The sequence below is a fragment of the Hemibagrus wyckioides genome, linkage group LG14 (genome assembly GCF_019097595.1).
Source record: "Hemibagrus wyckioides isolate EC202008001 linkage group LG14, SWU_Hwy_1.0, whole genome shotgun sequence".
NCBI classification, from domain to species: Eukaryota; Metazoa; Chordata; class Actinopteri; order Siluriformes; family Bagridae; genus Hemibagrus; species Hemibagrus wyckioides.
In genome coordinates, this window is record NC_080723.1 from 23,567,900 (window position 1) to 23,582,899 (window position 15,000).

The following is a 15,000-nucleotide window of genomic DNA, read 5'->3' on the forward strand; positions in this document are numbered from 1 at the left end:
GTAGAGGTTCATGTGTATAGAGACTCAGGTAGAGGTTCATGTGTATAGAGACTCAGGTAGTGGTTCAGGTGTATAGAGACTCAGGTAGTGGTTCATGTGTATAGAGACTCAGGTAGAGGTTCAGGTGTGTAGAGACTCAGATAGTGGTTCAGGTGTGTAGAGACTCAGGTAGAGGTTCAGATGTGTAGAGACTCAGGTAGAGGTTCATGTGTATAGAGACTCAGGTAGAGGTTCAGGTGTGTAGAGACTCAGGTAGTGGTTCATGTGTATAGAGACTCAGGTAGAGGTTCATGTGTATAGAGACTCAGGTAGAGGTTCAGGTGTATAGAGACTCAGGTAGAGGTTCAGGTGTGTAGAGACTCAGGTAGAGGTTCAGGTGTATAGAGACTCAGGTAGAGGTTCAGATGTGTAGAGACTCAGGTAGAGGTTCAGGTGTGTAGAGACTCAGGTAGTGGTTCAGGTGTATAGAGACTCAGGTAGAGGTTCATGTGTATAGAGACTCAGGTAGAGGTTCAGGTGTGTAGAGACTCAGGTAGTGGTTCATGTGTATAGAGACTCAGGTAGAGGTTCATGTGTATAGAGACTCAGGTAGAGGTTCAGGTGTATAGAGACTCAGGTAGAGGTTCAGGTGTGTAGAGACTCAGGTAGAGGTTCAGGTGTGTAGAGACTCAGGTAGAGGTTCAGGTGTATAGAGACTCAGGTAGAGGTTCAGGTGTGTAGAGACTCAGGTAGTGGTTCAGGTGTGTAGAGACTCAGGTAGTGGTTCATGTGTATAGAGACTCAGGTAGAGGTTCATGTGTATAGAGACTCAGGTAGAGGTTCAGGTGTATAGAGACTCAGGTAGAGGTTCAGGTGTGTAGAGACTCAGGTAGAGGTTCAGGTGTGTTTTCTTCAGTAACTTTGCAGAGTTCAGCACTGATAGCTTCCAACTAAAGGGCTTCTGCACTAAACGCCACACAACACCAAGGAGTCTGCAGAGACAAAACTCTGCACCCTGTCAGCTAGCGTGTGTGTGTGTTTAATGAGCCGCAACAGCTAAACCTGGCCCGGACTTTTAATGAGCGACCAGGACCAAGGGTTGTGACAGGCTGTAATGAAGCAGGAAGTCCGCTGGTGGGCGGGGCCGGGGTAACGGAGGCATCTGCAATATCAGATCTCCTCCTCCTTTACTTAGACTGACAGGTAGAGAGGCCATGCTTCCTTCACTGAGACTGAAATCTACAAAGACCACACCTCCTTTACAGAGACTTACAAGTACAGAGGCCACACCTCCTTCACTGAGACTGACATTTACAGAGGTCACACCTCCTTCACTGAGACTGCCAGGTACACTGACGCCTCCTTCACTTTACCTAAATAGACGACATTTATTAAATCTAGGACTATCTGCTGAACAGCATTACAGTAATTATTAAATAATTATTGAGTGATATTAAATAAAAGCTAAAATTATTGAAATAAAGCGCTAACAGATAATTAATTATATGGATATAAAAACAGTCAGAATGATGTAAAGGACACAGCTCGTTGTTGTTGTTGTTGTTGTGTAATTTATACTCAATAAAGCAGCAGGCAGTTTATCATCCACACTGAGCCCTGACACCAGCCAGCTTGTGTTTTGTCACTGTTCTTGCTAGGGTTAAACATCTGGTGTTTTTATACACATCATTACCCTGATATGGGCCCTGTGTGTGTGTGTGTGTGTGTGTTTGCTCTCACTCCTGTACATCTTATCTACAAAAATAAGCCTTCAGGCCCAGAGGGTCATAATCAATCAGAAGCCGTAATACGCTGAGGAGAGTTTACAGCTTACATATGCAGCCCTGAGGAGCTATGAAGGAGAGGAAGGAGGAAACAGCTGAGGAGTAGTGCTTCTTTAATACTCAAAGCAGAGTAATAAAGTTCCTTTAATACGGAGACATGAGGAATAAACTTCCAGACATGAGTGATTAATGTGCTTTAATACTTAGATCTCTAAAGATGAGAAGGAAAGAGCTGAGTAATAGTGTTACATTAATACTCAGAACCGAGAAATACAGCTCCTTTAATACTCAGAACCGAGAAATACAGCTCCTTTAATTCTCAGAACCGAGCAATACAGCTCCTTTAATTCTCAGACATGAGCAATACAGCTCCTTTAATTCTCAGACATGAGCAATACAGCTCCTTTAATACTCAGACATGAGCAATAAAGCTCCTTTAATACTCAGACATGAGCAATACAGCTCCTTTAATTCTCAGACATGAGCAATACAGCTCCTTTAATTCTCAGAACCAAGCAATACAGCTCCTTTAATACTCAGACATGAGCAATACAGCTCCTTTAATACTCAGAACCAAGCAATACAGCTCCTTTAATACTCAGAACCAAGCAATACAGCTCCTTTAATACTCAGACATGAACAATACAGCTCCTTTAATACTCAGACATGAGCAATACAGCTCCTTTAATACTCAGACATGAGCAATACAGCTCCTTTAATACTCAGACATGAGCAATACAGCTCCTTTAATACTCAGACATGAGCAATACAGCTCCTTTAATTCTCAGACATGAGCAATACAGCTCCTTTAATACTCAGACATGAGCAATACAGCTCCTTTAATTCTCAGAACCAAGCAATACAGCTCCTTTAATACTCAGACATGAGCAATACAGCTCCTTTAATACTCAGACATGAGCAATACAGCTCCTTTAATACTCAGACATGAGCAATACAGCTCCTTTAATTCTCAGACATGAGCAATACAGCTCCTTTAATTCTCAGAACCGAGCAATACAGCTCCTTTAATACTCAGACATGAGCAATACAGCTCCTTTAATACTCAGACATGAGCAATACAGCTCCTTTAATTCTCAGACATGAGCAATACAGCTCCTTTAATACTCAGACATGAGCAATACAGCTCCTTTAATTCTCAGACATGAGCAATACAGCTCCTTTAATTCTCAGAACCAAGCAATACAGCTCCTTTAATACTCAGACATGAGCAATACAGCTCCTTTAATTCTCAGACATGAGCAATACAGCTCCTTTAATACTCAGACATGAGCAATACAGCTCCTTTAATACTCAGACATGAGCAATACAGCTCCTTTAATTCTCAGACATGAGCAAAACAGCTCCTTTAATTCTCAGACATGAGCAATACAGCTCCTTTAATACTCAGACATGAGCAATACAGCTCCTTTAATACTCAGACATGAGCAATAAAGCTCCTTTAATACTCAGACATGAGCAATACAGCTCCTTTAATACTCAGACATGAGCAATACAGCTCCTTTAATACTCAGACATGAGCAATAAAGCTCCTTTAATACTCAGACATGAGCAATACAGCTCCTTTAATACTCAGACATGAGCAATAAAGCTCCTTTAATACTCAGACATGAGCAATAAAGCTCCTTTAATACTCAGACATGAGCAATAAAGCTCCGTTAATACTCAGACATGAGCAATACAGCTCCTTTAATACTCAGACATGAGCAATAAAGCTCCTTTAATACTCAGACATGAGCAATACAGCTCCTTTAATACTCAGACATGAACAATACAGCTCCTTTAATACTCAGACATGAGCAATACAGCTCCTTTAATACTCAGACATGAACAATACAGCTCCTTTAATACTCAGACATGAACAATACAGCTCCTTTAATACTCAGACATGAGCAATACAGCTCCTTTAATTCTCAGACATGAGCAATACAGCTCCTTTAATACTCAGACATGAACAATACAGCTCCTTTAATACTCAGACATGAGCAATACAGCTCCTTTAATACTCAGACATGAGCAATACAGCTCCTTTAATTCTCAGACATGAGCAATACAGCTCCTTTAATACTCAGACATGAGCAATAAAGCTCCTTTAATACTCAGACATGAACAATACAGCTCCTTTAATACTCAGACATGAACAATACAGCTCCTTTAATACTCAGACATGAGCAATAAAGCTCCTTTAATACTCAGACATGAGCAATACAGCTCCTTTAATACTCAGACATGAGCAATACAGCTCCTTTAATTCTCAGACATGAGCAATACAGCTCCTTTAATTCTCAGACATGAGCAATACAGCTCCTTTAATACTCAGACATGAGCAATACAGCTCCTTTAATACTCAGACATGAGCAATACAGCTCCTTTAATACTCAGAACAACTGAAAGAACACTATTAATACCCCAAAACATATAACATTTAATAGCTGAGTAATTAGACTCCATTAATATCCAGAACTGTAATAATACAATAATATACCTTGTTTATTACTAAGAACTGAGTAATGAAGTGCATTTAATACCCTGAGATCAGTATAAAGCTTCCTTTAATGCTGAGAGCTGAGCAACAGAGCACATTTCATCCACCGAGGAGAGTTCAGTTAACGCTAACAGATGAGTATTAACACCAGTCCATGAGTCCTACAAGAGTTAAAGAGTGACTGCAGCAGAGTAATAGAGGTAATATATATATATACAGCACTGAGTATAATAGAGCTCCATTAACACTCGGAGTTCAGTAACCTTCAGATTAATTGTGTGGCTTAAATAAAAGGAAAAATATGAAAAATATAAAATATGATTTTTGCTGCTATATCAGCTCGTTTGAACCTAAAAGCTGAGTAACAGAGCTCCTTTAATAACCAGTGATGAGGAATAGAGCTGCTTTACAACCAATATCGCTGTAATAACACACTTTTCTTCACGCTGAAGTATCTTCATTTTGCTATGGTGCGCTCCACTGCAACATTCCAGTCTCTAATGTGCTAATTTTAGTTTCTCACTCTGGGATTAGAGAGTGCTAAGTAATAAAGAAGAGCGAAGAGCTTGCACCGAGCCCCACTCATCACACCGTCAGCCAGAAAAAACACACAACCTCTCTTTTTCACTTTCTCTCTCACGCTTAGTTTTTGCTGCCTCAGTTTTTTCCCTTTCCCTTGTTCTGTCAGTTTCTCTATTCCTCTCTGGTTCTCTGTCATTCACATTCCCGTATCTTCTCTTCCTGACATCCAATCACCAAGTAAGTTCACTTGATTCAGATTTTTGAGTGCTAACACAAAGCCTCCCGCTGCGTACCTCAGACTATTTCACACGTCACTCTAATGTGCATCTGAAACCTATATCAGGAAGTAGTACAGAGAAGCAGGATACAGAGTCATAACTAATCATATTTAACATTAAATGCTTGTGAATTTGTACATATAAAGTCTTTTTTCATATATTTGAAGACAAATCTCCTAATTTTAGGAAATTCCTAAAATGTGTTTCTTTTGGAACTAATATCGTTAGGTATATATCATTAGGCTCTGATATTATCTAACTTTAAATAAACAGTAGAGAAAGACCATATTTATTAAGACCAATGCCTAAGACCAAGACAGTTTCAATGTCCATTGCCCTTGGCTAAACACCACCACAGACCCAGCACTGCCCCTGACCAGCACCACCACAGACCCATCACTGGCCCTGACCAGCACCACCACAGACCCATCACTGCCCCTGACCAGCACCACCACAGACTAAGCACTGCCCTTGACCGGCACCACCATAGACTCAGCACTGCCCTTGACTGGCACCACCACAGACTCATCACTGCCCCTGACCAGCACCACCACAGACTCAGCACTGCCCCTGACCAGCACCACCACAGACTCATCACTGCCCATGCCTAAACACCACCACAGACTCAGCACTGCCCTTGACTGGCACCACCACAGACTCATCACTGCCCCTGACCAGCACCACCACAGACCCATCACTGCCCCTGACCAGCACCACCACAGACTCAGCACTGCCCTTGACTGGCACCACCACAGACTCATCACTGCCCCTGACCAGCACCACCACAGACTCAGCACTGCCCTTGACTGGCACCACCACAGACTCATCACTGCCCCTGACCAGCACCACCACAGACCCATCACTGCCCCTGACCAGCACCACCACAGACTCAGCACTGCCCTTGACTGGCACCACCACAGACTCATCACTGCCCCTGACCAGCACCACCACAGACTCAGCACTGCCCCTGACCAGCACCACCACAGACTCAGCACTGCCCATGCCTAAACACCACCACAGACTCAGCACTGCCCTTGACTGGCACCACCACAGACTCATCACTGCCCCTGACCAGCACCACCACAGACCCATCACTGCCCCTGACCAGCACCACCACAGACTCAGCACTGCCCTTGACTGGCACCACCACAGACTCATCACTGCCCCTGACCAGCACCACCACAGACCCATCACTGCCCCTGACCAGCACCACCACAGACTCAGCACTGCCCTTGACTGGCACCACCACAGACTCATCACTGCCCCTGACCAGCACCACCACAGACCCATCACTGCCCCTGACCAGCACCACCACAGACTCAGCACTGCCCTTGACTGGCACCACCACAGACTCATCACTGCCCCTGACCAGCACCACCACAGACTCAGCACTGCCCCTGACCAGCACCACCACAGACTCAGCACTGCCCATGCCTAAACACCACCACAGACTCAGCACTGCCCTTGACTGGCACCACCACAGACTCATCACTGCCCCTGACCAGCACCACCACAGACCCATCACTGCCCCTGACCAGCACCACCACAGACTCATCACTGCCCCTGACCAGCACCACCACAGACCCATCACTGCCGCTGACCAGCACCACCACAGACTCATCACTGCCCCTGACCAGCACCACCACAGACCCATCACTGCCACTGACCAGCACCACCACAGACTCATCACTGCCCCTGACCAGCACCACCACAGACCCATCACTGCCACTGACCAGCACCACCACAGACTCAGCACTGAACAGAGAAGAGTCTTGCTGCATACCCTGAGAGATGGTGGGACCATCTGGAGTGCTTGAGGATCTGAGGCAGTGTGGTGCAGTGTGGGGAATGAGGTAAGAAGGTGATGGTCCATTTTTGGCTGTGTAGGCAAGGATGAGTGTTTTAAATCTGCAGCTACTAGAAGGCAGTGGAGGGAACGCAGCAATGGGGTGGTTGAAAGCAATTATTGTCACATGTACATTACAACACAAATTCTTTCTTCACATATCCCAACTCTGGAAGTTGGGGTCAGATTGCAGGATTAGCCATGATGCAGTTTCCCTAGAGTAGTGAGGGTTTAGGTGAGCCCAACAGTAGTAGCTTGGCAGTGCTGGAGCTTGAACCCCAAACCTCAGAGCCTCAATTCAGAGCCTTAACCACTTGAGCCACCAGTTTTTGTGATTTGGATCATTTTTGCAAAGGTGGAGTTCAACCTGCCAGCAGAGAGTTGCAAGAGTCCAGTCTCGAAATGACAACAAGCACCTGAGCAGCCTGTGTGGATAAAAATAGCAGAATCCTTCTGATGTTGTAAAGGACAGTTGATCACTGGCATGGTTACCCCAAGATTTCAAGCAGTGGCCAAAGGGGATTTTAGTGAGTTTTTCAGGAATATCAGAAGATCCTGACCTGGGGATGAATCACCTGGGATGACCAGCAGCACTACATACCTGCCTGCTATGTCTGTGATCCTGTTCAGTCTCCCAGGAACTGATCTGAATATGTATTCATGGCAAGTCATAGCATCATGCTGTATCCTGAAGTGCGCTTCTGCTTGTCTGAGAGGCCTTTTCTTTTCTTTTATCCATCGAAACATGTCATGATAATAACAAATCAAGTCAATAGGACTTACACCTGTTAGTCACACACACACACACACACACACACACGTCTGTTTAACCCTGACCGTGTGAAATTAGCTGTGTTTGGCCTTCATAAACTGTGCAATCAGTGCTGCATGGAGAACCACTTCAAGTGCTCAGCAGGAGAGCAACCGTCCCCCGGGATTTATTCTCCTGCTCTTCCTCCACCCGATTTCCACTTTGTTCACATTCACATTTATTCCTTTAAAAGAATCTGAGTGCCTTTTTGTATTTGTTTTTATCACAACGTTCTTTTCTCCCTGTGGCATCATCTTTTTTTTAACTTCCATTTCAATTCCAATCTCAGCCTTCCATTTCTTCCTTCCTCTATTGCCTTTTCACTCCTTTTTGAAATTTAATTTGTTGGCAATCCTTCATAAATAACACCCTCGCACACACACACACACACACACACAGCCTGAAGCTTGAGCCCAAACTGATAAACACTGCTACTCACACACGTCTTCTCTGGATTTTTGTCAGTCTCTTTTCTCCTTTCTATCTTTCTTTCTAACTTTTCTGTTTTCTCTCTCTCTCTCTCTCTCTCTCTCTGTCTGTCTCTCTTTCTCTCCATCAGTCTCTCTTTCTTGCTTCAGTCTCATTATCTGTACTTCTCTCTGTCTCACTGCCTTGCTTGTTCTTTCTTCAACTTCTTTCTCTCTCTTTTTCCCTCTCTCTTCCTTCCTCTGTCTCAGTGTCTCTCTGTCTTTTTTTTACACCGTCTTGCCGTCACTCTTTCTGCTTCATTCTATCTCTATCTCTGTCATTCTATCTCTCCTCTGCTCTGTGCTGCTCTTTTCTCTCTCTGGGTCTGTGGTTATGTGGAAAATGAATGAATTCAGTTTGCTTTGTAGTTTCCAAATGAACTGCTTACACCTCAAACTGGGAACCAGAAGTAATCCTAACCAAGGAGGGGTTTAGTGTCAGTGTTACCATAACAACATGGAGTCTACCTGTCCACATGTCCTCCTGTTCGCTTGTCTACATGTTCACCTGTCTACATGTCCTCCTGTTCTCCTCTCTACCTGTCCTTTTGTTCACTTGTCTACATGTCCACCTGTCTACCTGTCTACATGTCCACCTGTCCTTCTGTTCACCTGTCTACATGCCTAGCTGTCCTTCTATTCACCTGTCTACATGTTCTCCTATCTACATGTCTACCTGTTCTCCTGTCTACCTGTCCAGCTATCTAGTGGTCATCCTGTCCACATATCCACTTGTTCCTCTGTCCTCCTGTCCACTATGGCTAAAAACAGTATCTAACTCTAGATCAGAATCAGATATCTGTCTGTCTGTCTATATCCATGACTATCTCCATGACTACCTGCCTGTGTATCTACCTGTCTGTCGGTCTGTCTGTCTCCATGACTACCAGTCTCTGTATCTATCTCTCTGTCTGTTTCATTCCAAATGAGATTGGACCATTTGAAAGTGTGATCCTCTGTCATTAACGTGATCTCGTCCCAGCGGCAGCTTGTTGAACTGTTGAAGGTGTTGTGTAGGGGTTTAGTGTCAGTGTTACCATAGCAACAAGGAGCAGACTGTCCTGTCAGAGCCTTAACACAGCATGTGTTTAATCTTGTTTGTGTTTTAACGAGTACATCTCAGCAAAACTTCCCCCAGATGTCTTTATTAAACAGGCAGTATGTGTGTGTGTTTGTGAAATTCCTCATTGTTATCATCATTAGTTACAACTGGTGTATCGTTGAGTGCCGACTTCACGGAGGTCACATCAAAGCATTCAGATTCTAAAAGAAATGACCCACAGGGATCTAGCATAACTTCAATTTCACTGCAGTGGAACTTTAGCTATTGTAGCTATACGGGTGTGGAACAATTGCTCTATGGCAAGTCAAAGTCAAAGAAGCTTTATTGTCACTTCAACCACATATAGCAGATGCAGTACACAGTGAAGTGAAACAACGTTCCTCCTAGACCAGAGGTGCTACACTGAACACAGACAAAGTACAGTGATGCAGACAAACATAGAGCTGACATAGAGATAAAAAATTAAACTATAATTTAAAAATTAAAATTAAACTAAAAAAATTAAAAAAAAAATTAACTATATTTAACTATACTTAAGGTGCGATCTTTAAGACAACAGAAGTGCACAGGAAGACAAGACAAGACAAACAACATATAGGCCGACTTGACAATGTTAGACAATGAAAGAACAGTGTATACAGTGATTGCAGTTATTGCAATTATTAAAGTGACACATGTAACAAGACTAATATAAATATAAATGTAAAGTGGCATGTGCGTGCAAACAGGACATTTAGTGTGTGTGTGTGTCTGACTATGTCCAGCACAGTCCAGTTCTTTTTTGTGCGTGTGTGTTATGTATGTGTGTGTGTGTGTCCAGCACAGTTCAGTTCTCTGTTGAGATACCTGATTGCCTGAGGGAAGAAACAGTTCAACAGTCTGGTTGTGCGGGTCCGAATGCTTCGGTACCTCTTTCCGGATGGCAGAAGGGTGAAGAGTGTGTGTGAGGGGTGTGTGGGATCAATGCTGTTAGCTTTGCGGATGCGACGTGTGGAGTAAATGTCTGTGATAGAGGGGAGAGAGACTCCGATGATCTTCTCAGCTGTCCTCACTATCCGCTGAAGGGTCTTGTGATCCGAGATGGTGCAGTTCCCAAACCAGGCAGTGATGCAGCTGCTCAGGATGCTCTCGATGGTCCCTCTGTAGAAGGTGGTCAGGATGGGAGGTGGAAGATGAGCCTTCCTCAGCCTTTGCAGGAAGTAGAGACGCTGCTGGGCTTTCCTGGTGATGGAGCTGGTGTTGAGTGACCAGGTGAGGTCAAAGACCTCACTGTTAATTAAAACTAAACTGTTCTAGAAATTGCTTGATAAACAGTACCAATATAGGGGTTCTAGAACAATCTGAACTGAAGGAATTGTTCTAAAATGTTCCAGTAGCCTTTTGCAAGGACCTCAGTGGAACTCTAACCATAAGTCTTCCTCTCTGTCTTCATATCTGTCTGGCTCTTTGTCCCTTTTTCTATCCTACTCTCCATCTCGTTCTCTGTCTTCCTCTCCAACTTCCTCTCCATCTTCCTCTGTCTTTCTTTCTGTCTTCCTCTCTGTCTTGCTCTTTGTCTTTCTCTCCATCTTTCTCTCTGTCCTCCTCTCTATTCTCCTCTTTGTGTTGCTCTCTGTCCTTCTCTCTGTCTTTCTCCCCGTCATTCTCTTCGTCTTTCTCTCTGTCTGTAATCCGGGGTGGTTATGTCCTGCTTTGATGCCGTGCTGTGTGTTATGTTACCCAGCTGCACTCATAAAATATTAATGTGTGCATAATTGACGAGGGAGAAGCAATGCAGGAGATGACTTCACACCAGATTAACATGAGTGCTCGACTCTCAGCAGGGTCGAAGGTCACACACACACACACACAGATGATACACCTAGTTCACCTACATGGGTTGTGCTTGAGCGTATGTGTTATTAATAATAGATTTGTATGGAGGTTTATTTTCTTCCTGCACACTGGCATGTTGCTCTGTTTTCTTCTCAGCGTGGTGCTGCAGGCGGTACAGGCCGCGTCTCATTAATGTGAACCGCGCCAAGAATGCACTTTACAGGATAAAAACTCAGCCCTGAATCCTCTGAGGGAAGAGAAAGTGCAGCTGTGGCTCACAGAGCTCCTGTTTACAGAGCAGAGGCTCGGTCCTGCTCCTCACCCAGTCCAGATGAAGCTCAGAAACCTGCAGATACACCTGTCTGTATGTCCACCTGTCTACATGTCTACCTGTCTATATGTCCACCTGTCTACCTGTCCAAATGTCCATGTGTCTATCTGTCCTCCTGTTCACCTGTCTACTTGTCCAAATGTCCATGTGTCTACCTGTCCTCCTGTCTTTCTGTTCCCTTGTCCACCTGTCTATATGTCCACCTGTCTACCTGTCCTCTTGTTCACCTGTCTATTTGTTCTCCTGTCTATATGTCTACCTGTCTTCCTGTTCACTTGTCTCCATGTCCTCCTGTTCTCCTGTCTACCTGTCCTTCTATTCACCTGTCTACATGTTCTCCTATCTACATGTCTACTTGTTCTCCTGTCTACCTCTCCACCTATCTAGCAGTCATCTTGTCCACATGTCCACTTGTTCCTCTGTCCTCCTGTTCAGCTGTCTACATGTTCACCTGTCCATCTGTCCACTATGGCTAAAACAGTAAGATCTGACTCTAGATCAGAATCAGATGTCTGTCTGTCTATCTCCATGACTATCTTCATGACTACCTGCCTGTCTATCTACCTGTCTGTCAGTCTGTCTGTCTCCATGACTACCTCTCTCAGTTTGTTTCTTGCCAAATGAGATCGGACCATTTGAAAGTCTGATCCTCTGTCATTAACGTGTCCTCATCCCAGCGGCAGCTTGTTGAACTGTTGAAGATGTTGGTGTGAGGACGAGGAAACACTTTTAAGCCCTAAAGCCAGTTCAGTACACATGTGCCAAAGTGGGCTAATGAATTTCCTCAGCTTTAAAGGTTCACCCCAAAATGTTAGCGGAGTTAACAGTGACTGAAAGCCAGCGGTGGCCCGTTAGCCTGCTCTCATTTGCATAGCGCTAACTGTTCCCAACTGGCTGTCATTCATTATTAATAACATTAGTGTTTGGGGGTAAAGTGTTTCCTTAAGGCTCATTGCCCTGAATAAGGCATGCAGCCTGTGCATTATTGAACAGAATGGAAGGAGATGTCTCCAGACAGAATGTTTAAGAAAAGCAGAGCAACACAAGAGTTACCAGTACACACTGTACATTCCGGGGAAAAAAGAAGAAAATATTTCCTAGTGTTTCAAAGTGGACCTATCCAGGCTTCTGATCGTTAGCATAAATCCCTTTAGCTCTGAAGGCAGTGCATTTGAATATCGAGTCTCTCATAAGCACATGCTCAAACCTGATTGGTCACAGCTTTATAGTGCGCTCGTTCTTATACTTTATCGTTTCTATAGCGACAGCTCGTGTGTATACAGGGACGTGTAGAGCGTCTGAGATGGACACAGTGACGGATGGAAATTCAGCAGCTATAAATACCGTAGAGGAAGAAGAAGGAGCGCAGAAACATCCAGACACTCAGGAGATCATAAATGAGTGTGTCAGGAGTCTGATTACATTCTAATTAAGAAGAATTGGACCGGTGTGATGAATGTCACTGGCTGTACGGCGGGATGAGTGAGGGAGACGTTTCACGGCTGAGTCGCGACGCAGTTGCTGCTGCTTCCTCGTCCGTGTATCACTCGCTTGTAAATTATGGCGGCGGGAATCAGAAGTTAATGGGAAAATCTATGTGTGTTAGCGGTGCTGTTAAACACACACTCGTTAGAGGCAGGACATGTGAGCGGGATTCTCCCAGAGCCTTTACACTAAAACACACCCGATCCTCAACACTACACACACGAGCTGCAGCTGTTCTGGAACTTTCCGATTATTGAGTCCTGCACTTTATCTACTGCACTGAGATCAGAGCCAGGCAGAGTGAGGGTTAATCCTGGAGGTTCTGGAATATTCTGCGAGATTGGAGAGGAAAAGAAAAGCTGTAATTCCACTGCTTTATCAGGAATAAACAACAGCTGCATAATTACTGCTGATCATGCACAATTACCCTCTGCTCTACACAAAACACATCACTACACTACACTACACTACACAACACTACACTACCCTACACTACACTACACTACACAACACTACACTACACTACACAACACTACACTACCCTACACTACCCTACACAACACTATACTACACTACACTACACAACACTACACAACACAACACAACACTACACTACCCTACACTACACAACACAACACAACACAACACAACACAACACAACACTACCCTACACTACACAACACAACACAACACAACACTACACTACCCTACACTACACAACACAACACAACACAACACAACACAACACTACCCTACACTACACAACACAACACAACACAACACAACACTACACTACCCTACACTACACAACACTATACTACACTACACAACACAACACAACACAACACTACCCTACACTACACAACACAACACAACACAACACAACACAACACTACCCTACACTACACAACACAACACAACACAACACAACACTACACTACCCTACACTACACTACACAACACAACACAACACAACACAACACAACACAACACTACACTACCCTACACTACACTACACTACACTACACTACACTACCCTACACTACACAACACAACACAACACAACACAACACAACACTACACTACACTACACTACACTACACTACACTACCCTACACTACACAACACTACCCTACACTACCCTACACTACACAACACAACACTACACAACACTACACAACACAACACAACACAACACAACACAACACAACACAACACAACACTACACAACACTACACTACCCTACACTAAACTACACTACACAACACAACACTACACAACACAACACAACACTACCCTACCCTACACTAAACTACACTACACAACACAACACAACACTACACAACACAACACAACACTACACTACCCTACACTAAACTACACTACACAACACAACACTACACAACACAACACAACACAACACTACCCTACCCTACACTAAACTACACTACACAACACAACACAACACAACACAACACTACACAACACAACACTACACAACACAACACTACACTACATTACACTACACAACACAACACAACACAACACTACACAACACAACACTACACTACCCTACACTAAACTACACTACACAACACAACACAACACTACATTACACTACACAACACTATACTACACTACACTACACAACACTACACTACATTACACAACACAACACTACCCTACATTACACTACACAACACTACACTACATTACACTACACAACACTACACTACATTACACTACACAACACTACACTACATTACACTACACAACACTATACTACACTACACTACACAACACTACACTACATTACACAACACAACACTACCCTACATTACACTACACAACACTACACTACATTACACTACACAACACTACACTACATTACACTACACAACACTACACTACATTACACTACACTACACAACACAACACTACCCTACATTACACTACACAACACTACACTACATTACACTACACAACACTACACTACATTACACTACACAACACTATACTACACTACACTACACAACACTACACTACATTACACTACACAACACTATACTACATTACACTACACAACACTACACTACATTACACTACACAACACTAC

General features: G+C 43.8%; 1 protein-coding gene across 2 annotated transcripts in view; it reads right to left on the minus strand.

The window, feature by feature from the left end:
- khdrbs3 (KH domain containing, RNA binding, signal transduction associated 3) overlaps positions 1–15,000 on the minus strand; it is a 123,135-nt gene that overhangs the window by 100,651 nt on the left and 7,484 nt on the right. The window lies entirely within an intron of this gene.